The 22,303-nt window shown below is 50.4% G+C and overlaps 1 long non-coding RNA gene and 1 pseudogene across 4 annotated transcripts in view; one reads left to right on the top strand and one right to left on the bottom strand.

The window, feature by feature from the left end:
• The window catches only part of LOC697176 (uncharacterized), a 78,283-nt gene extending 56,483 nt beyond the window's left edge, over window positions 1–21,800 (top strand). For 2 of the 4 annotated variants that reach the window (XR_013397815.1, XR_003719315.2), the window contains one exon: window positions 21,364–21,800. This is a non-coding gene — a long non-coding RNA (uncharacterized LOC697176). Of the gene's footprint in view, window positions 1–7,141; window positions 7,861–21,363 lie in introns of those variants that run through there. The other 2 variants (XR_013397817.1, XR_013397816.1) reach the window with 1 other exon arrangement.
• LOC697662 (adenosylhomocysteinase pseudogene) lies at window positions 17,077–18,354 on the bottom strand (annotated as a pseudogene).
• Window positions 21,801–22,303: the final 503 nt, after the last annotated feature.

The raw sequence follows: 22,303 nt of genomic DNA, 5'->3' as shown, positions 1-22,303 counted from the left end.
ACTCAGAGAGCTCAGATTTTAAGGCAGTAGCTTGCTGATGTTCCCAGGTGAATAAAGCCCTTCCTTCTATAACTCGGTGTCTGAGAGGTTTTGTCTGCGGCTCGTCCTGCTACAGTGGCAGTGGCAGGGTAAGTTTACCTGTCCTTGGGACCCCAGGTAGTGTACACAGGCACTAGTGTCAGCAGGTAGAAATGGGCAGTTCTCAGGCCTCCATGTGGCTGGCTTGGGTGCTGACAGTCATAGTGGTAGGCCTGGCTGGGGCAGGTCCTTCCCTTGGCAGCATGTGTGGAGCGAGTGTTGACAATAGCAATAACACAGCAACCCTAAGGCTCTAAAGGAACACACGTCAGTGTTAGTGATGGCTGGGTAGGTCAGTTCCCTAAACCCAAAGTGGTACATGCAAATGGATGCTGGCTATGGTGGTAGTGGTAGGCTGGGTGGGTCCGTCATCAGGCCCCTAGGAGGAGTACATAGAGGCGAGCAATGGTGAACAGAGTGGGGGTAATCCCTAGGCCCCCAGGCAGTGTGCTTGGGCACTGAGGTAAGCAGTGTCAGGGTGGGTGGGAGTATCCTCAGGCCCCCCAGTGGAACACTCAGGTGATGGCTGTGGTTGGCAAAATGGAGGGATCCTCAGGCCCGCTGGCAGAGTGCTCAAGTGACTGTGGCAGTGGCAGCAGTGGGCCAGGGGAAACTGTCCTCAGGGTATGTGCAAATGGCTGGGCCATAATGGGCAGGTTGCTTACAGTGGCTCCAGCCATAAGTAGGAGTTCTTAGGCTCTGGGTAGTGTGAGATTTGGCCGCCAGCTGGGGTGGCAGCAGCAGTGGTAGCAGCAGCAACAGAGAAAACCAGTAGTAAGGGGCATGCAAGTATGCAGTGGTTCTGCTGCTGAAAAGGGCAAAGTCACTGTCAAGTGGCATGTGCTTTGGCCCCAGTGACGGCAATAACAGATGCAGTGAGCAGCAGCAGACCCTGCCCTCAAGGCATGTGCATGGCAGTCTTACTGCTGGGGTGGGAACAAGGTTGCTGTCCATGATAACTGCCCCAGGTAGACAGTTTTCAAGCTCTAAGCAACCCACACCTTGGCTCCTTTTTCTCTGAGGGCAGCTTCTCAGCACACTGGGGAGGCCGCCTCCCTATTGTGCTGCACTGTCCATTCCCCAAGATGCAGTACACTGTGTGTGCTAGACTGCTGGGGAGGCTCTGCTGGGTCCAGTTGGCATTGCACTACTGAAGCCCTACAGGTGAACACAGGGAGATGTCAGTGGAGCTCTAGGGATGTGGAAATGCAGGGGCTGTTGGTTTCCAGGGCAGGATGCAGTCTGGTGGTGGCTGGGCTCTCCAAATGGCAGAAAGCTACAGTTGCCCAGGACCTGGGGGGTGGGACCCACATGAGCTCCCACTGAAGCAATGCTGTTTGATAGTCTCTAGGCATCTTCCTACGCTAGTCTCAGGGTCTAGAGGGTTGAGGGATTTTCCTTTGGCTATGGTTACAAAATCCATGGTCAGAATGTCAACCACTGTGGATCTCTCACTTACCTTTTTCTTGCACTAAGGAGCCACTCTGCGTTCCCAGCCAAACCCAGCCAAGCTTGCTGCCTCACTATCTTCCATTTTCATGCCTCATATGTTTCCCATCGTTTTTCTATTGAATTTCAGCATTCACTCTTAGATGTTCTTCTTGAAGTGTGATTACTTGCTGCTTTTATTTCTCTTTGTGGAGGAGGTGAGCTCTTGATGCCTCTAGTCAGTCATCTTGAAGCCTCTCCAGTCTTTTGCAGTTTAATTTTTATCTTCTGACACCAAATCTGTTAAAAGAAAAATTTAAACAAATTAAATTTAACAGAGTTTAACTGATCAAGAAAAAAATGTGAATCAGGCAACATCAGAATCAGAGCAGATTCAGAGAGCGTCTGTGGCTACCATATGGTCAGATATGATGTATGGTCAGAAAAAGAAATGACATACAGAAAATGAAAGTGAACGACAAACATCTGGATTAGTTACACCTTGGCATTTGCCTTATTTGTACATGGTTTGAACAATTGGCTCCCCATGAGTGGCTGAAGCACGGCTGCTGTGATTGGCTAAGACTCAGCTATTGTGACGGAAGCCGACTTCTCAGTTAGGGTTTCAGTTTGTTAGGTTGCAGTTCATGTGTGAGAACTCAAGTATGCGATTACAGAAGTTTTCTTAGATCAAATTTAGTTTGATTTAACACAAATGTTTTTGTAAACTTTGGCAAGCTATTGGGGAAAAGCTAAGATAAAAGCCGTATTTCACGATACACTAAAATATATACAAAATAATTTAAATGTATAAGAGATATATATATATATACGTATATAATTACCAATAATAACTAGAATAAAGATAAGTTTGATTTCATTATCCATGAATTCTTATTCTAGAGGTCTAGGTAAGCATAAAAGCAGTGGAAAATTTTTATTTTTTTCTTAATTTCAAGACCAGCTTTGTCACAAGGAAAAAATGTTCAAAGGAAAATATTCCCAGATTTATTCATATTCATTAATTCAGCAAAAATGTATTCCACAGCAGGTGCTGGGAAGACAAAATGAACCAGACGAAGAATGTCTCACTTTCATGGCAGGGTCTGCATTTTCTTAGGGAGAGTCGGATGGTGACAGAAACTGTCCAGAGGATTAAAAGTCATTAATGTGTCAACAAATGCCTGGTTGGCCAGAGAAGACTCTCTTGGGAGAAAAGGAGAGGAAGAGGGAGGGAGTGACAGTTAAACTGAGAAAAAATGATAAGAAGTCAGTGGAGTAAAAATCTGGGGGATTCCTTTCAAGTAGAAGACACAGCCAGTGTGAATATTTTGGGGCAGCTTGGAGTTGGTGAACCAAAGGTAGGAAATCAAATATTGTCCTTGTCAATCTGTTCATGATGACAGTCAGTGTCACATGGATGCAGGGTGTGGAAGACAGACACGTCCCAGCCCTGCAGGTCAGTGTTGACAGGAGTATATTTTCCACAAGTAGCCGTTGTCTTGCATCTGGGTTCACAGATACAGGGCTCTCTGTTGAATAAATGAATGAGTATTTCTAGTGAGACACGGTCCTGTGAATATACTTTTGGTTGTTTCTCAGCTTCACAAGGAAACACTTCAGATCTGACATATATGAACAGGAACCTGTTTTGGGCATAACTGTAGAGAAGTGAGAAGCCCCTTTGGCATTTTCAAGGGTGACCATAGAAGAACATGGCTCAACCAAGTTGAGTGGTTTAGCTTCTCCACCTTTCACCTTTCTTGTCTCAAAAATAAGGATAAAATGAAATGCATACATAAAGAATGCTAGGCTATGCTATGGCAAGGCCAAGGGAATGGCAAGGCTAAGGGAATGGCAAGGTGAGCCTGTATAGCCAGATCCAGTCCAGGCCTGTCTGCCAGTGGTCTGCACCTGGTGGCAGTTGCCCACTGCAGCATCAGCATGAATGTGGACGGTTCTGGCTCATCAGCTGTCCCGGACACCAGGAGAGCACCAGCACATCTAAGAACCTCCGGTGCAATTGCATGCCAGACTCCTTTTAGTGCTTGACAGGGAGAATACTGGGAGGGGAACCTACCCTTTGTCCCTCATCCTGTTGTGGAGAAGAGGTGGCCTGCTGTGTCCCCACTTTGCCTCACCCTCTGTCCTCACATCCGGAAAGATGTCCACCTTAGCCCCCAACCCAGGAGAAGCATGGATCACCCATTATTTGTGTCTCAGTGTTTCTGCAGGGCTTTACTCTGAGAAGTGAAGAATAGGTGCGTAAAGCGCCTAGCATAGAAAAAGAAAGAGGAGCTCTGGAAATAAAGAAAGAGAAACATAAGGAGGAGAAAGGAAGATAATACGGGGTCTGATGTTGGAATGTCCCTGGGAGGACTTCTGTCTTGCCTAGGGACCCAGCACTTGTGTCAAAATTGAGGGAAGGCAGGGAGAAATGAGTGGCTGGCAGTCAGCAGGCCCCTGGTGCCCTGGAGCCTCATAGCTGGCACCTCCTCCTCCCACAAAAACGAGCACAGGCAGCCCCTCACAATGCCACCACAGATCCCCCAGTCTGGGTTGGCAGTGCCAGGAGGAGGGTCCGTCTCCTTCTGGGAGTGGCATCATCCTTTCCGGTTCCCACCATGCCTCCTAACCATGCCAGAAGAGGGTTTGAACACAATGGCCTTGCTGCACACAGGGATTGCTTAGAGGCGAGAAGGTTGAAGCTGAGGCCTGAGTGGACAGAGGAGAGCACTGACCAGCAGGTGAGATCTTGCCTGGGCCTTATAGTCTGGGTGGTGCCAGGAGGAGTGAGGTGGGGCTTTGAGCCCCCCTGACAGAGCCACCTCTGAGGCCAGGACTGTGGCCCAGACATCCTGATGAAGTGTCCTGTGTTCTGAGTCCAGTTGGCCTGTAGTCAGGGCGTAGTGGTGGGTGGAATACGGTGCTGAGACTTCTTGGGCCCAAAGGAGAAGTGGAAAGAAATTGTCCCTGTGCCTCCAGGCTGAGGTCTGGGCCAAGTCCATGGAGTCTCTGGTCGCTCTTGCTCTGTACTCAGCCTTGAACTTGGCGTGTGACCTGGGGCAGGGAAGTTGAGGGTTTCGTGATGTGAAGGAGCCCCCAGTTCTGTGCTGCAAGGAGAGAGAGAGGCTGTCTGGAGAAAGAGAAAGAGGCTCAACTCTAGTGCTCTGGAGCTTTGGGACCAGGGTATTCGCCTTCAGGGAAGGCAGCTTGTCAGAGGCAGCATCAGAGCTGAGGCTGAGGCTCAGGATGGCTGGGCTTGGACATGCAACTTGGAGAGTTGAGGAGCAGAGTACTTAAGGCAGAGGAGCAGAGCCCTCAAGGCAGAGGAGCAAGGGAGGGTGCCAGGGCATGGCCAGCTCTTCTAGTAGCCGGGCTATGATTGCCTGAAAGCAGGATGTGGAGACCCCAAGAGCCTGGCAGGGGAAGGTCTGGCATGCAGGCTGGGTGGAGGGACTGGATCCTGCCAGCAGTGCAGAGCTTCTCTGGAGGGTGTGAGCTGGGAGGGAAGATGATCCTGGGAGGACTAAATTTGGGGATAGGTGGAGCCAGGGAGAGCAGGCTGACACACTTGGGTTGTACTAAGAAGGAAGCCTAAATCCCTGAACAGGTGGCGGGAGCCCAATCAGGCATGGAGGAGGGTGGACAGGCAGCTGCAGACACAGGTGGCTCAGGACAGGGTCTGAGAGGGCACAAAGGGAAAGTGAGCATCATCCTGGATCGGGACTAGCAGGTCAGGTGCAGGAGAGAGCAGGTCCCAGGACGGGGTCTAGAGGGGAGAAGGGTCTCTGTCAGTAAGAGAGGGACCATCTCCATAAGGGAATCCAGCATTTGAGGCACTTGTCACTCACATGCCCAAGGGGAGGCTTTATGCATGAATGACAGGTTCAAGCAAGCTCAAAGTCTGCACGCTCTGGGGAACACCTGTGAGGAATGGAGGGTTTCCTGGGGACCATCAGGCTGAGATTGGCCTGGCAGGGAACCCCTGGGATTCCAGACAGCCTGGGAAGGGTGGCCTTGAGTAGAGAAGGAGCTGAGCAGGCCCCACGCCAGGGAAACCACAGGTGTCGATGGGCTGCTGCTCCTGCTGTGGTCTGTGGGTATCATCAGCGCCACATCACAGATGGGGAGGTTGAGGTGAAGTGGCGTATGCCCACCGGCATCCTGGAAGCCTGCTGCAGCCCTCCAGCCACAGATGCGGAAGGGGATGCAGTTACAGTCCTCATGCATGCAGAGCAGGGACAGGCACATCTAGAGGGACAGGGCAATTCCGACAACGGCCTCAGCCTTCTGCCAGCACATGACCAGAAAGACCAAGCAGGGTGGTCACTTTAGCTGGGAGCAAGGATAAGGAGCTTCCTGGAGGAGGCCACTCGGGAGCTGAGTCTGAAAAGGGGAGCGGCAGTTCACTGGGCAGACAACATTAGGAAGAACATTCCAGAAACAGAGGACAGCCTATACAAATTGAGAAATGGGAGAGCTGAGGGGCTCTGAGAAAGACTGTTATCTGATTGCCTGCCTGCTAAGCCCCAAGAGAATAGCTTTGGGGAAACCGAACAATTATCCTTGAAAAGGCCAGGCTTTCAATTTGCTTTCGTGCTTACAAGATGGTTTCTGGAGCTCTAGGCATCACACTCATACTCCAGGCAGGAAGAAGAAGGAAAAAGGGAAAGCAGGCTTCTTTAAAGCAATGCCCAACAGTTCCTATTTATACTCCATGCCAGAATGCATTCACGTGGCCATGCTGCTCAGCAAGGGAGACTGGGAAAAGGTCATTTTACATTGCCTCTCTTAACAAAATCAGGTCTCATTAGTAAGGAAGACAGGAAGAATAGACTTGGGGTGACCAATCAGTGTTTAGTATTGCTGGACCCATGTGAGAGATGGAAAAGCAATTCCCAAGAGGCTGAGTGGCTTGCCTGTGGTTAGAGGCTGGAATGAACCCCAGTCCCTTTGACCTTACTTAAAGTGACCCTGAGGGCCTCTTTGAAAGGCCCTGATCAAGTCTTCAGACAGGGTTGCCCGATCATGAGCATAAGAAACCAGCAGAGAGAAAGGCATCGCAGACTTGCAGCTGTGTGGTTGGTGGGTTGGCTACACTGGTGTGTGCCCAGGATGAAAGCAAAGCAACTGGTCCTGCAAGACAGAACTAGCTATTCCTACGGGTCTGGATCATCCTCTTCCCAAACCAAGGGAATTGTGGAGCTGCTGCCTTCTCAGCTCGTCACCCACCCAAGGGTCCCTGGAGCCAGCCTTGAGGGCTGTGGTGAGTGCTCATCCCTTCCACATGCTCACTAGAGCCTTCCAGGCCATGCTGGGGCACAGAGGTAATTGGGGCCTCCTCCTGACCCCCAGGGGGAAGAAGACAAGTTCAACCCCAAGTGAGGGAGTCCAGAGTCAGAGACCCAGGGCTGCCCAGAGAGGAAGGGGGTACTTTTGACACTTGAGCTTGGTCTGGACGGAGGAGTCCAGGCTGGAGGCAGCACCTAGGGGAGAAAGGAGGAGCACAGCAAGGCCCACCCTGTGGGTCCCGATGGGTCCTGACCCCACCCCTTTAGCAAGGCAACTGCAGCCTTCTGAGTCCAATTCCAATGCTGTCACAGTGACCTTCTCTCTCTTCTCTTCCCTACAGGGGAGGTACCTCAGCTTAGCCCTTGCACAGTCCCAATGCACACATGGTCCCTGCTGCCCAAGGATCTGCTTTCCACACAGTCAGGAGTGCCTTTCCCTACCACAGGCTCCCTGCCGCCCAAGGATGTGCCTGAGACACAGCCTGGAGTACTTTTCCCAAGCAGACTCTGCAACGCGAAGAGCTGCCTTCAACCCAGCTGGGAGTGCCTCCCCATCACCTGCTCCTCCAGGTGCCACCTCCTCCCCACTAGGTGCCCAAGGCCTCCCTCCAGGATGCTGCCACTGCTCCCTGCTCTTCTCGGGCACCCTGCAGAACCCCCTTTGTCACTGCCTCCCCCAGAGCCCAACTTCTAAGGCACCAAACACCCAAGATTAACAGGCCTTTGTTGCTGAACTGGACATACACATTGAGGCTTTGTTTGTGGTCAAAGGTGTTGAATTCTTGCTGATCAACCAAAGGGTTTGTCACCAGGGAGCTTTTCCTCTGAATGAGCTGGATTTATACTGCACCTGCCAGAATAAAGCTCCCTGGTGCTGTGGGGATGCCAGGCATGGATGCATTCCACTCCTAACCGCCCCAACGTCATCTGTCACCAAGGGGTGGGACCATGAGGTCTTAGGCCAAATTCCTCTCTAAAAAAAGCCCCAAAGTCTTTGAAACATGAATTCAATGCTGTATCTCCCTCCCTAGCTTTTTTGCAATGAAAAATATTTGTGTATTTTATTTGCTATACTCTTCACATCCTTGTCCCTGCTTTCCATTTTTTTGGCTATTCAAATTCTGAATGTGTCCCAGAAGGCAATGAGGGTCTTTCTGGAAATGTGAGTTCTCTTTCTAGATACCCCACACTGTCCCCCAAACCAGGAAAATTTCAGCAGATTTTCCTCATTTCATTAGAGAAGATAAACTTCCCCTCTTAGTCATTTGTCCCCAAAGAAGGAAGCACAGCCCCAACAGAGATGAGTGTCAACAGACAGGATCCTACCATCCAGCATGTGCAGACAGTGGCTGCAGGATGGCCCAAGGTGCCACCCACACAGACCAAGGGCTGTGGCTGAGGTTGTCCAGTCATACCTAATCTATCTTGAGAGTAAATCAACTGCTCTCCACCTCCCCCATCTAGTAGAATGCAATATCTATACTTTTCCATAGAATTTTTGAAAGGTAAGTACAAGTTAAAAATATACCAGGTTTAGGTTTTAAACAGTATTGACTAATTTGGATGGCAATGTCCCCGCTCCATGTTTTTTTTTTTTTTTCTTTTAAGGCTTCAATGCAATGGCTTGCCTCTGTGTATAGGGCTTTGGGGCTTTCTCTAAGTCACATGACTTTGACCTTCAATGCCATCATCCCGAGGAGTTACTCTTTCTTGTCCCCCTTCTCCGTCTTGCACCCTCCTGTCCTGCTGCAGCCTGGACTCCGCACCTGGGTCCTGCCAGCTGCGATGTTGGAAAGTGGGCCTCTCCCACCCTTCCCCAGACTCTCCCCTCTGTGTCTGCACATCTGTTTCCCTAGCTGGTTATGAGAGAGTTTTCCAAGCACACAACACCCTGCACAAGGCGTCCAGAGAAATAAGCCAGGTCAATGTTGAGGAAATGGAAAAGGGTGATAGAGCCCCTGGGGGTGGACGGGACCCAGTCATTTGGTTTTTCTCCATTTGGAAGCTCATTCCCTGAACAACCGTGGGTGCTAAAGAGAACATGCCACCCCTCCACACTTTACTTCTCAACATTCTTCCTGCAGTGGGAGGCCTGGCTTCATCAATTTTTTTGTCTTGCTTTGTTTTTTAGACAGTTTTTGTTTCACAAAATGCACACACTTCTGGTACTGTAAATACAGAGATTTTCACAAAGAATTGAGTGTTCCCACCTCATTGCTGGACAGGTGGAGTTATTTATGACAAGGGTGCCTGGTGCCTGGCGAGCAGGTGCATGGCCTGTGTGCAGCCCCATGGGCAGGGTACCGAGAGGTGGGTCACATGTCCGTGCAGGTGTGGGAATGGATGGACAGCCAGACAGTGCACCCTCTGGTGCTAGACTGCCTGGCCCAGCTGCCTAATGCCTACAGCCATATACGAATGTGCCCAGAGCAGCCAAGGCAACTTTATAAGGTGCCTGGAATTGTGTGTCTCTCAAGACTCAGGGAGAAAATGTTCACTGTACTCATGACACCAGGAAAAGTGTGGGGAAGCTTTCATTAGGCAGAAAGGGAGGTCAGGCATGGTGGCTCACGGGAGGCCTGTGGGAGGCCAAGGCGGGTGGATTGCTTGAGTCCAGGAGTTCAAGACCAACTTGGACAACATAGCAAAACCCCATCTCTACCCAAAATATGAAAATTAGCCAGGCAGGATGGCCTGCCTGTAGTCCCAGCTACTCAAGAGGTTGGGTGGAGGATTGATTGAGCCCAGGAGGTGGAGGTTGCAGCTAGCTGAGATTTTGCCACTGCACTCCAGCCTGGGCAACAGAGCGAGACCCTATCTCAAAATAAATAAATAAATAAAAAGATAGATAGATAGATAGATAGATAGATAGATAGATAGATAGATAGATAGGGTAAAGGAAGGGAATTAAAATAACCTGAAAGTGTAGAGAGATTTTATTTCTTCCTCAGATTGGGTTGTCTCTAACTAATGACAATTATGTTTCTGCCCTGGGAGGTTCAAGCCCACTCCTCTGCAGCTGGTCTGTGCTCCTGTGTTAACCCATGTATAAACATGAAGAGGCTGCTTTCCATCTCTGTGGCTCTGAGACCCCATAAGGAGAAATGCATGTGCAATTTAATGAAGAGTTGTATGTGATCCTGGTGAAATCAACATATGTTTGTTAATGGGGTTTGAGAGCCTTTGGAATTTAGCCAATGTGAACTCAGGTTAGGGCCTGTCATCCTTCCTCATCCCTCAAGGGAGGAAGTCATAGATTAAGAAGGCGAGCTTAGAGGACATCATAGGAGAGAACCTCTCCACCCTGGTCACCCACAGGGACCCTCCCAGGCTTTCTGTGTTGAACAGTGATCGCAGGGGCAGGCAGAGGGAACTTTGCCAGCCACCCTTCTGTGGGCCACTCCAGCCCTGCCTCCTCCTCTCCAGCTGAGTTGATCCCCCAGGTTTGGTATCAGTCAGGGGCTCCTCACCCTGGTGAAGGGGGAAAAGCGGCACAACCCTTGGTCATGCAGGTGGACTGAGTTGCAAGTGGGCTGCCTTTCTAAATGTTAGATTCGGGGGCACATGTGCATATTTGTTTCATGGATATATTGTGTACTGGTGGGGATTGGGCTTCTAGTGTACCCATCACCCAGATACTGAAAATTGTTTCCAATAGGTAGTCTTTCAGCCCTCATCCCCCTCTCACCCCTTCCTGTTTCGGAGTCCACAGCCTCTCTTATTTCCATCCTTATGTCGATATATACGTATTGTTTAGTTCCCACTTATAAGCGAGAACATGCAGTATTTGTTTTTTTGTTTCTGAGTTAGTTCACTTAGGATAATGGCCTCCACCTCCATCATGTTGCTGCAAAGAACATAATTTCAATTTTTATGGTTGCATAATATTCCATAGTGCATATATACCATATTTTATTTATCTGGTCAACCAATGATGGACACTTAGATTGGTTCTATGACTTTGCTATTGTGAATAGTGCTGAGATAAATGTAAAAGTATAGGTGTCTTTTTTATATAATGGCTTCTTTTCCTTTGGCTCGATACCCAGTAATTGGATTACTGAGTAACATGATAGTTCTATTTTTAGTTCTTTGAAAAATCTCCAAGCTGATTTCCATAGACATTGAATTAATTTACATTCCCACCATCAGTGTATGAATGTTTCATTTTCTCTACATCCACACCTACATCTGTTGTTTTTTAACTTTTTAAAAATAGTCATTCTGACTGGTGTAAGATGATATTTCAGTGTGGTGTTAATTTGCCTTTCTCTAATAATTAGTGATGTTGAGAATTTTTTCATGTGTTTGCTGCTTTTGAGAAATGTGTGTTCATATCCTTTGCTCAGTTTTTAATGGAGTTGCTTGCTTTTTTCTGTTTAGTTGTTTGACTTCCTTATATACTCTGGATATTACTCCTTTGTTGGCAGCATAATTTGCAAATATTTTCTCCCATTCTGTAATTGTAAGTGTATTCTGAGTTTCTTATATTTTGAAGTCTACTTCTCTAGCAAGATTAAGGAAATTTTCCTGAATTATTCCCCTAGATATGTTTTCCAGTTTGCTTACTTTTTCTTCTTCTCTCTCAGGAATGTCTATAAGTTATAGATTTGGTGAAAATCCCATATTTCTTTGTTCTTTTTTAAAATTCATTTTTCTATATTTTTGTCTGTGTTAGCAAAAGACCAATCTTCAAGATCTGAAAATTTTTTCTTCTGCTTGGATCATTAAAGCTTTTAACTGTATTTTGGAATTAAGTGTATTTTTTATTTCCAGAAGTTCTGTTGTTGTTGTTGTTTTAAAGGTATTTATCTCTTCCTTCATTTCCCGGTTTTCATGGTTTCTTTGTGTTAGTTTTCAATTTTCTCTAGGTTCTCATTGACCTTCCCTGCAATCCGTACTTTTAGTTCTTTATCTGTAATTTTGGGGTTTTCTTTTTTGTTGGGGTTCTTTGCTAGAGACCTAGTGTCATTATTGAATGTTGTTGCAACATTCAGATCTTTCATGGTGCTGGAATTTTTACACTGGTTCCTTCTCATCTGGAGGAGCTGACACTTCTTATATTCAAATTTATTTTCATTTATGTGGGATATTTTCTCTGTTATCTCCCCCTTCCCCCACCTTGAGGGTGTCACTGTAGAGTTTGTTGGTAGGGGTTTTGGACTTCCTCCTGCAGCCCTGTGCACTTCTGTTTTATATTGGGCCATGCAGTTCAACCTGCAGGCCAGTAGGTGGCACTTACAAATAAGAGCTGGCTTACTTGACTTATATATCACTCACCTCTTTCCTGTGTTAGGGAGCCCCTTTTCGGTCCATAGGGGTCCCAGCTCGGCAGACTTTACTCTCCTCTCCTGTCTGTGATTCCTGTCATGTCTCTGGTGAATTTCAGCGTGCTCTCTTAAAGGATCTATTTGAAGTGTTAGTATTTATTCACTGTTTTGATGCCTGAGAGGTGCTCACTAACTACTGGCTGGGGCATAAGCCCATGGGTATATTTGACCTTTGCTCACTGAGGTGCTCTCTATTGTTTCAGGTGATGGACTGGACAGTGGAATGCCAGGTGCCCTGAGCTTCCTGCTCAGAGTAGATTGGGAGGGTGGAAGAGAGGATGCAGCTGGGCAGAGCTGGAACCCTGGCATTCCCACGAATACCCCCAGTGATAAGCACAGGCACCAGCCCTGATGGGGGTGGCTGGGGGAGCGCCTGATGAAATGCACAGAGGTCTCTGTGGTGGGATGAGGGGGCTGCACTGGCTCCATGTCCTAGATAGGCAGGAATGCAATCAGCTTCCCTATCACACCCCTGTTCTGGGGCTGGTGTGTCTCAGTTCAGATGCACACTGTGGTCTATTTCCAGGCCACAGTGTGGCTGAGAGACATGAAAAATGCCTGTCCTGTGTGCCTCTCTGCAGGAATGGCTTCAGGGTAGAAGATCTTCACTCAGCCCAATGCAGGCAGTTGTATGGCGCGCCTGTTCTCCAATGTGGTGATGTTCTCCATGTGGTAATGCCGCTGCCTCATGGGGAGACGGGGAACGGCTCTGCCTATCAGCCATGTGGGTGGGAGTCATCATGGTGGTGTTGGCTGCTTGGGTGGGCCCAAACTCAGGCCCAAGGAGGAGTCAGGTGCCAGCGATGTTGGACTGGGCTAGGTAATTACCAAACTCCCACACTTCTCAACGACCCACTAGATGGCATGTAGGAGTCCTGATGTGGCTGGACCAGGATCCAGCCAGCCCAGAGTTCAGGTGCTGGCTGTGATAGGGAGGGGTGGGCTGGTCCCCTGGAGCCTGAGAACAGATCACAGGACTCTGGGGTCTGGGCATTCCCAAGGGCTCCAGGCCACAGCTGCAATGTTCAGGCATAGCAGGGTGGCTGTGCTGTGCACTTTTCACTCAGGAAGGCAGGACCCTTCAGCTGGGGCAATGAGCGATGGCAGTTGTTGGGCTCATGGCCCACTCGCACTTCTCTCCCAAAGCTGGATTTTGCTGTTAGGAGCTCAGGAAGGTACTTGAACTTCCTGTTCCCTCCCTGGCCTGGGGCAGCAGAGGCAAGCCTGTGGTGGAAAGGGTTAATGGGCAGCCTCTGGGGGTTGGGCTCTCAGAAGAACACTGAGCTGTGGCTGTCATGCTCAGGCAGGGGTGGGCGGTGGCACTGGCAGCCTGTCACCAAAGCAGGCAAGTCCCATTTGGCAGAGAGGAGCAGCAGTGGGAAGCCATGCAGAGCATCGTCCACCCACTCCTCCTTACCACAGCTGCGGTATCTGTCTTTGGGGCACACAAAAGTGCCCAGTTCCCCTCCATGGCGGGCAGCAGTGGCTGCACCAGGCAGATCAGGGATGAAAAGCCTGTGGGATCCATGTAGGCTTGAACAGTGCCTCTGCACCATCTCCAGCAGGCTCCCTGTGTTCATCTGGAGGCCCGGGGGCTCCCTGTGGCTAGGATTGCAAAGGTCCATGGTGGAAGTGTGAAATTTCAGGGTTCTCTCACTCACTCACCTCTTCCCTGTGTTACGGAGCCCTTTGTGGCTCCTTGGGGGTCCCAGCTCGGCAGGCTTCCCTCTCCTCTGCTGTCTGATTCCTGTCATGTTTCTGGTGAATTTCAGTGTGCTCTCCTAGAGGATCTATTTGAAGTGTTAGTATTTACTCACTATTTTGATGCCTGAGAGGTGCCAACTAACTACTTCTACTCCTGGGCTGCCATTGTTCCATTGCTCCTCCTCGGAGGGGTGCAGCATACTTTCAGAAAACAAGTCTCACATCAGAGCTCCTTATTCCTTACTTTTGACTATAAGAACACACATTTCTGAGAGTCTACTGGATGTCACGTAAAGCACCCCTGTAGAGCTGGAATGAGCCAGAGCAGGTGAGGCTATGAGTAGCCCCACGTGGAACAACAAAGCTCACACGAAGCCAGGGCACTTCTCACCCCTGGGATGGCACAGAGAAGGTCCAGGCCTTCAGGGACACTGCAGGCCTCCATTGGTCATTCAGGGACCTCAATATTCAGGGGAAGCTCTGCCAGGCAAGAGCATTCTTTTGAGATCAGCTTCCAGTCAGCCAGACAGAAGCAGCAGGGCTAGGCTGGGTGACAGGCACGTGCACCTGCCACTGCCATGAGCTCAGACACAGCCCGCTGAGCTGCAGGGGAGGCTACAATTTAGTAGCCGTGTATCCAAGAAGGAGTTGGGGATAGATTTGTGGACAGTGCCCAGTCCCTGCTAGCATGCCAATCACTGAGGGCAAGGACCCTGGAGCTTTAGCTCTCTTACTGGTTTCCCCAGCCTACTAGGGAAGGCTCCCTTGATGGCAAGACTCTGGTGGGACTTTTGGAGGCAAATGTGCACACCTGGTCTGCACACCTGTATTAGCTGAACCTCTTATAGAGGCTTGGAAACAGACTGGAGAGGAAAATGTACATGTAGAAGGTTTATTTTGTTAGGGAGTCCTCTGGGGGAGCACCACGGTGAGGGAGAGAATAAAGGCAGGAACCAGACCCACATAGGATGTGCTACAGCGAACATCTCCAATCAATGGGAAAATAAATGGCTATTTATTTGTAGGAAAGTGTTATTTAAGGCACTTTTCGTGCGGTCCTGAAACTCCAACTGTCAACCCACAAGCCCTAGCAAAGAGGCATGGAGGTGATTGGGACAGGGATTGCCTAGTGACAAGGTGAGCCCTTAGATCCCCCACCCCGCACCCACCACCAGGGGCTCGAGCCTCCGTGAGAGGAGGCATCAGGTGGGTCGAAGTGTAGGAAAGTGTAGGAGGGCTGGGCTTGGCTTTAGCAGCTGAGTCTTCTGACTCTAGCCCAGAGCCCTGTACAGTTCCCCAGGGTGCCCCCTTCCGCAGTCGGGAGCTGAACCACCAGGCCCTCCCAGACGGCTGCTTCATGGTGAAGCTGCCTTAGTGCAGCACTCTGATCATTTATCATTAAAGTGGGCACAGCCAGAACTCCCAGAGCTCAATGGGGCCTTGATACATCCTAAGCGTCTACTCTGTGCTAGACCCTTGGTCCTAGGAGGTGGGGACGTCACATCAGAACACTGGGGAGTTTTGTCAACTTTGTTTTATGCTCCTTGGGGATGTGCGCTGATCGCCACGGGTGAATTGTTTTAGACTCACTAATATTTTGTGAGCTTGGCTTGCTTTCTTCACATTGGATAGATTAGGAAATTACAGGTCTGAGAATTTATAGCAACTTGCTTAACATCCCACAACTTTTAAGTGGAAGAACCAGGAGTCAATGCAGAGCAGCTGTCTGCAGAGGTGTACTGGGCACTCGGTTCCTGTCCCCAAATGCAGAACCTGCAACCAGGAGTGGGGATATGGGGGAAGTATCCACCCACCTCTCACAGAGGCTCACAGCCTAGAGCATGTCCCCAGCCTCCTGCCAGGTCATCACTGGAGCCTGAATGAACCCCTCCACCTGGCTGGCCAGTGGACCCAGCTCTGGGCTGGGGCGAGGCTCCCTCACCACTGCTGGTTGGGTGGACTGTCCTCCTGGCTGACCTGGGCTATTCCTGAGCTTGCTGCTCAGCCCCTCCCTCCAATCCCTCAGCTCAGGTCTCCAAGCCTGGGCTAGTGGCTTGGACTCTTTGAAGCCAGGAGCCTCCCCCAGACTCCCACCAGGCGTGGCTGCAGGATTCCTCTGCATGCACACATACACAACCACACATCCATAAGCCTGTGTTGAAGCTTGTGGGCCTACACAAAGCTGTGGTCTTCATGCAGTTCCCCTGACCCCTTTTGTGAACACCAGAATTCCCTGAGTAGGCCCAGCATGTAGAGGGAGACAGCGTGGCAGAAGGGAACTCCATGTCTCACCAGGATTCCCTGAGTAGGCTCAGCATGTAGAGGGAGACAGAGAGGCAGAAGGGAACTCTGTGTCTCAAGCACTGCCTAGTGTTTCTGCCTGTGCCGTGCTGGGTAATTTGCATACCTGGTCAGGTATCTATTGAAGTATTCATTCTGTTTTGTGTTCTCCCTGTTTTTTTTTTTTTTATGGTATTGAGATTTTTTATTTACCTACCTTCCTGCTTTCTTTTAACATTATAAACATTATTTAAACATTATAAACCAAATTACTCTCTTTTTGACCCAGGGTTGTGATAGGAACCATCTCGTTACAAAGTAGTGGCCAATCTATGCCTGCTTTTATGCTTTTCTGGCCCTTCTCAACCTCTGGCTGTCACTTCTCTGTTCTTTCTCAGTTGTCCTTAACAGTATATTCTAACCCCTGTAAAACAGGGACTGAAAGTACCAACCTCATTGTTATGAGGTTTAAGAGAAGGCCCAGCACTAAGCCAAGCTCTCAGGAAAATTGAAACAGTTCCTCCTTGCCCTTCAGTACAGCTCCTTCTGTCAGGGGCTGAGGAACCACTGAACCTGTAAACCAAGCACACAGTGTAAGTCCACAGGCCAGGTGAAGGCCTAGATGGTAAAGTACATGGGCTTTGTGACTCCACTACCAACTTCAGGCTAAGGGAGGACTGACTTAGTGAGCAGTTCCAAGACCACTGAGCTCACAGTTCCCTGTGGCTGTCTCCCTTACACCTCCACTGTGACCAGGGCTTGAGGAGGGGCCTCTCAGTTCCCCTGACACACTTGGAATAGTATGAGGGTGCAAGTGAAGCCAAAAACTGAGTGACCAGCCCTGAGGAGTCGATGGGGGATGCTGACAAACCAGTCACAAAATTGGTGCTATTTGCTCTTAAGAAGGAGAGGCAGAGCCTGGGCAAGAACAGCAGCTGGAAGGTGAAACACAGGTCTGACTCTCAGTAGTGGTAGTGATCACACATGAAGGGGCCATCAGGGGACATGTCCCAGGTACTGGGCCTGCTTCTCAGTCAGCTTGGTCAATTTCACGTTCAGCTTGCCCAGGTGGGCTTCAGCCACTGCCTCATCCAGCTTCTTGGGCAGGACGTGAACCCCGACGGGGCACTTCTCTGGGTGGGTTCACAGCTCAATCTGTGCAGTCACCTAGTTGATGAAGGAGTCACTCGTCACAAAGCCAGGGTGGCCCATGGCACAACCCAGGCTGACCAGCTGACCCTCAGCCAGCAGGATGGTGCGGCGCCCATTCTTCAGCCAGCACCCGGCCACCTGGTGCTTGATGGTCACCTTCTCCAAGTGTTCTCGCTGAGCCACTTGACATCGATCTCCGCATCAAAGCGTCCAGTGTTACACATGATGGCATCATCCTTCACCTGTTCAAAGTGCTGGCCAAGGACGATGTTGACACAGCCTGTGGTGGTGATAAAGGTGTTGCCCTCCTGACACGCTTCGTCCATGGTGGTCGCCTCATAGCCCTCCATGGCAGCCTGCAGTGCATTGACAGGGTCGATCTTGGTGATGATGACGTGGGCCCCAAAACCCCACAGGCCTGGACACAGCCCTGGCCAATGTTGCTGTAGCCTGCTACCACTGCTACCTTGCTGGCAATCATCACCTCTGTGGTCCACTTGATGCCATCTATGAGGGACTCCCAGCAGCCACAGAGCTTGCCAAACTTGCTCTTGGTGATGGAGTCATTGACATTGATGGCAGGCACCTTCAGGATCCCACTGACCAGCATCCTGTGTGGGTTGTGGACCCCAGTCTTGGTCTCCTTGGAAGTGCCTCAGATGCCCAGCAAGAGCTGTGAGTACTTCATGTGGAAGAGGTTGGTGAGGTCGTTGCCATCCTCCAGAATAATGTTGAGGGCCCGTCCTTGAATTACAGTGACTGCTCGATGCACCAGAGGTACTCCTTATCCTTTCGCCCTTCCAGGCATGTACTGGAATGCCAGCCTTGGTAATGGCAGTCAACACATGGTCCTGAGTGAGGAAGATGTTGCTGCTGGGGCACCCAGGTTGATGAGGGTCTCAATGTGGATGACGGTCTCCATGGTCGTGTGCAGGCAGCTGGGCGATGCGGGTGCCCTCTAGTGGCTTGGAGGCTGAGCACAGCTCTGGCATGTGCATCAGGCCTGGCATCTCATTCTCCACAATGTTCAGGGCCTTGTGTATCCAGGAGGCCAGGCCAATGTCAGTAACTTTGTAGGGCAGTTTGTCAGACAGGCTGGCGACGCTTGTGATGGAGACGGGTGAAGGGGCCTGGGCCTTGGTTTGAGGACAGGCACTTGGCAGGTGGCTTTGGGCAGGGTCTCTCTGTGTGTGTGTGTGTGTGTGTGTGTGCACACGTTTGTTTTCTATTTTACATTTCAAGCAGATAGCCAGGCCCTTGATATTGCACAGGTACTTGCAGTGTGTATTAGCCAGAGTTATCCAGAGAAATAGATCCAACAGGATATATACAGGTATATGTAAGAGGAGATTTATTATAGGAATTGCCCCATGTGGTTATGGAGACCGAGAAGTCCCGCAGTTTGCTATCTGCAAGCTACAGAAACAAGAATGTCAGTGGTGTGACTCAGTCTGAGTCTGAAGGCCCAAGAATTAGAGGGGCGGGGGTGTGGCAATGGTGTAAGTCCAATGCTATGACCTGAAAGTTAGTGTCCCCTAAAGATTCCTATGTTGAAATCCTAAACCCCAAGGGATGGTATGAGGAAGTGGGGGTATGGGGAGGTGATTAGGTCACCAGGGCGGAGCCTCATGGATGGAATTAGTGCCTTTATAAAAGAGGCCCCAGAGGGCTGCCTCTCTCCTTCCACGGTGGGAGGACACAGGAGACATTGTTGGCCAAAAGATGCTAACGATGAACCAGAGAGCTGACTCTCACCAGAAACCCAATCTGCCTTGACTTAACTATCAAGAATTCCATTTTTAAATTATGAATCTTTTAGATGAACCACAAACCTTGCAAAAATTTTACAGACCACTTGAGAATATGGCCCCAGCTTGGGGAGTTCACTTCTATCAGCTGGAGAATTTCCGTGGAAAGTGTAAGAAAGCCTGCCTTAGGGTCCATATGGGAGATCCCAGCCTGAGCCTGGCTACAGGCTGTGCGGAGGCAGGACCCAAGAGGAGACAACAGAAGGACAGGGCTGTAGTGACTGTAGGTTGCCTGCTCATGATCACAAGAGCAGCCAGGTCTTAGCAGGACCAGACATTGGAAAACCCACAGGACCCCTGCTTGGGGTCTCCTTCAGGTTGCCCTGCTCCCTGGGCCATGTGGCCTCAGCTCTGCTCCCTTCTCCTCACCTCTGCCTCTCTGTGTACTTGGCTGTTGCGAGTAGCCCTGCAGTCTGCGGTTGCTCGTCTTCTCTTCAGAGACCCCATGGCCACGTTGCTGGGGAGAGATTCTGATCCCATAGTCTGGGTCAAGCTGTGCATGCCTGATCTGACCACCAAGGTCATATCATACAATCAGGGCTACTGCTGGACCATGCACAGGGTATGGGGAAGTTTGAGGGTGTGGCAGTGGGTGGAGCAGGTGCCCTCAAAGTTGTCTCCAGCATGTAGAGGAGCCTGCCCATCTGTCTCCCCATGAGTGGCCCCTGTCACCTTGCTTCCTTCACTCCTGCTCCTGATGCTTCCACGAAGCTGAGCCACATGAGCAAGTGAGCATCCCTCTGCAGCCCTCACTGCCTCAGCACCGCCCCTTCCATCAGGCCCCACTCCCGCCTGCTGCCCGCAGCCTACCCGGTGAGCTCAGCTCGGAGACCAGGGCTGGACCTGGGCAGAGGGGATGAGGGAGTCCCATGCCTTATGTGCAGGAAACGTAGGTCTGGGCTGTTAACAGCAAAGCCTTTGCATTTGTCCACTAGGCTGTTAACAGCAAAGCCATTGTATTTGTCCACTAGGGGCCAGAACAAAGTTCCACACACTGAGTGACAAAAAACAGACACTTTTCCTGAGAATTCTGCAGGCTGCAAGTCCAAGGTCAAGGTGTGGGGGTCGTTTGCTCTGGGTCTCATGGAGCCGGGTTTGCTGACGGCTGCCTTCCTCCTGTGTCCTCCCATGCTGTTCCCTCCACGCATGTCTGTTTCCTAAACTGTTCCTGTAAGGACACCAGTCGTACTGGATTAGGGCGCACCCTAATGACCTCGTTTAACCTTTACAAATCCTCTCCAAACACAATACAGCTGCATCCTGAGGAACCAGGGGTTGGGACTTTAACATATAAATTTTGGGGAGGACACAATTCAGTGCATGCCAGGCTTTATCAGCAGCACTACCCTCCCTAAGTGGTAATTTCTAAAAGACAATGGGCTCTGGGGAAAGACTCCAACACGTTTTGAAGCCAAAAGGCCCCAGTTCTGGCTGGACTGCATCGTTGAGGGTAGTTTGGGGGCCACAGACCCCTGGCCTCTGCAGAGACCACAGCTGTCCAGAGTGAATGAGATTCCGTACAGCCCCCCTACCCAGCACACCCAGGGGCTCCTCCGTGGCTGCTCCTGCAGGATGAGCTCCAGGCATTTGATGCCATGCTGGGTCAGGACCCTATGGCTCAGGCCAGCCTGTGACACTGGAGGGGACCTTGGAATCTCGTCATTTCCTCTCATGAGTGAGGAACTAGGGTAGACCATGTGGGTGTGGGTGTCCTCGTTGTTCTGGGGCAGTGACCCCCTGCTCATGATCCCTGTGGAGGTTCTGGGGCTCCAGGGACATCCAGGCCAGAATGCCCAGCAGTTCAGCTCATCAGTCCAAAGGTAACCTGGGGGTCTCAAACTCATGGATACAATCATTGCAACCAGAAATCCTGGTCCTTTCTTCCCTATATCCCTGTTTCTGTGAGTGGGTGGGGGCATCCCAGGAGGAAAACTCTTGTTCAGAGAGCAGATGGCCCTGGAGGTGTTTGTTTGACAGCTGGGACTCCATGAAGGGGAGGGTGGCCCAAGTTCAGGCTGTCTCAGAAACGGGAAGGAACAAAGTCCGCAGAAGCTCTACCCTGAGGCCCAGGGACAGCAGGAACAGGGGCTGAGAGGCATCTCTCATTGACCCTCCCCCCAGGGTCTTCCTGCCTTGGTGGCCTCAGACTTCAGTGACCAGGGGCCTCCCTGAGGACTGGGATGAAGATGAGAAGGGGGTGGTGTGCCAGTCCATTGTTCCAGGAGGCACATGTGTTACATTTGTTTACTAGGCCGATGTTACAAACTGATTTTAAAACAATGTTTGCAGAGTCACGGAACAAATACCACGGAGCAGCACCTAGCACAGAAGAAGGCCCCTGCCCTGGGCATCTGTGGGAAACCAGGGCCCCAGGTCTGCAGTGACTGGTACAGAAACTCTGAGCTGAGGAGCTAACACTATACCCATCTGCACCTGAGGGAACCCGCCAGGCTCCAGCAAAACCAAACAGGAAACTCTCCCCGGGAGACACCGTCCTCATCCAGGGGAACCAGGATTCTCGTGGAAAATCATTTCCTACTGAAGAGGCGCTCAGAGGAAAAACTCCCAGGTATCTCCCCAAAGAGAGGCAGCAGATACAAGAAACAAGGAGATTCAAAGCCCAGAGAGTAAAGAGAATAGAGTGATCTAAAAGGAATATTAAAATAAGGGTGTATAAAGTGTTCAAAAAAGATAAAGGAATAAAACTATATGACCAGAACAGCTAATTAAGACAAATGCAGAGTTTTAAAAGGGCCAAAGTTCTAAAATTCATTAATAAGAAATGAAACACAAACACAGAGTTTAAGACAAAAAGTGGAATAACTCCAAAGACAGACCTGAGCAACACCCGTGCTGCGGCACTGCTGACCAAGGTGGAAACCAGAAACGGGACGCTGTGCGCAACGAGCAGATAAGGAGTGTCTAGCAGGACTGCTCACTCCACCATCCTCAGCTCACTACTTTGGGGGAGGCAACCACTGAACTCCCTCTGATTTTTCTCATTCCTACTGGATGCTGATGCTTAGGGAATGCAGACCCCAGCCCACCAACTTCTAAGCAAAGCCAGCAATGAGGGGAGCTCCCTGCTTGCTGGAAGGGGAGTCCCTCCCCCCTGCCCAGACTAGGGACTTCCAAGATGCACTGGCCAGGTCTTGTGCCCTTGATCCTTAGCACAGCCCTGAGGGTGGTGATTCCCCACTTAGGCATCTGGTTGGACAATGGATGGGCT

Source organism: Macaca mulatta, chromosome 9 (assembly GCF_049350105.2).
Source record: "Macaca mulatta isolate MMU2019108-1 chromosome 9, T2T-MMU8v2.0, whole genome shotgun sequence".
Taxonomy (NCBI): domain Eukaryota; kingdom Metazoa; phylum Chordata; class Mammalia; order Primates; family Cercopithecidae; genus Macaca; species Macaca mulatta.
The sequence above is the reverse complement of the archived record's forward strand: the minus strand, read 5'-3'. Positions and strand labels throughout refer to the sequence as shown.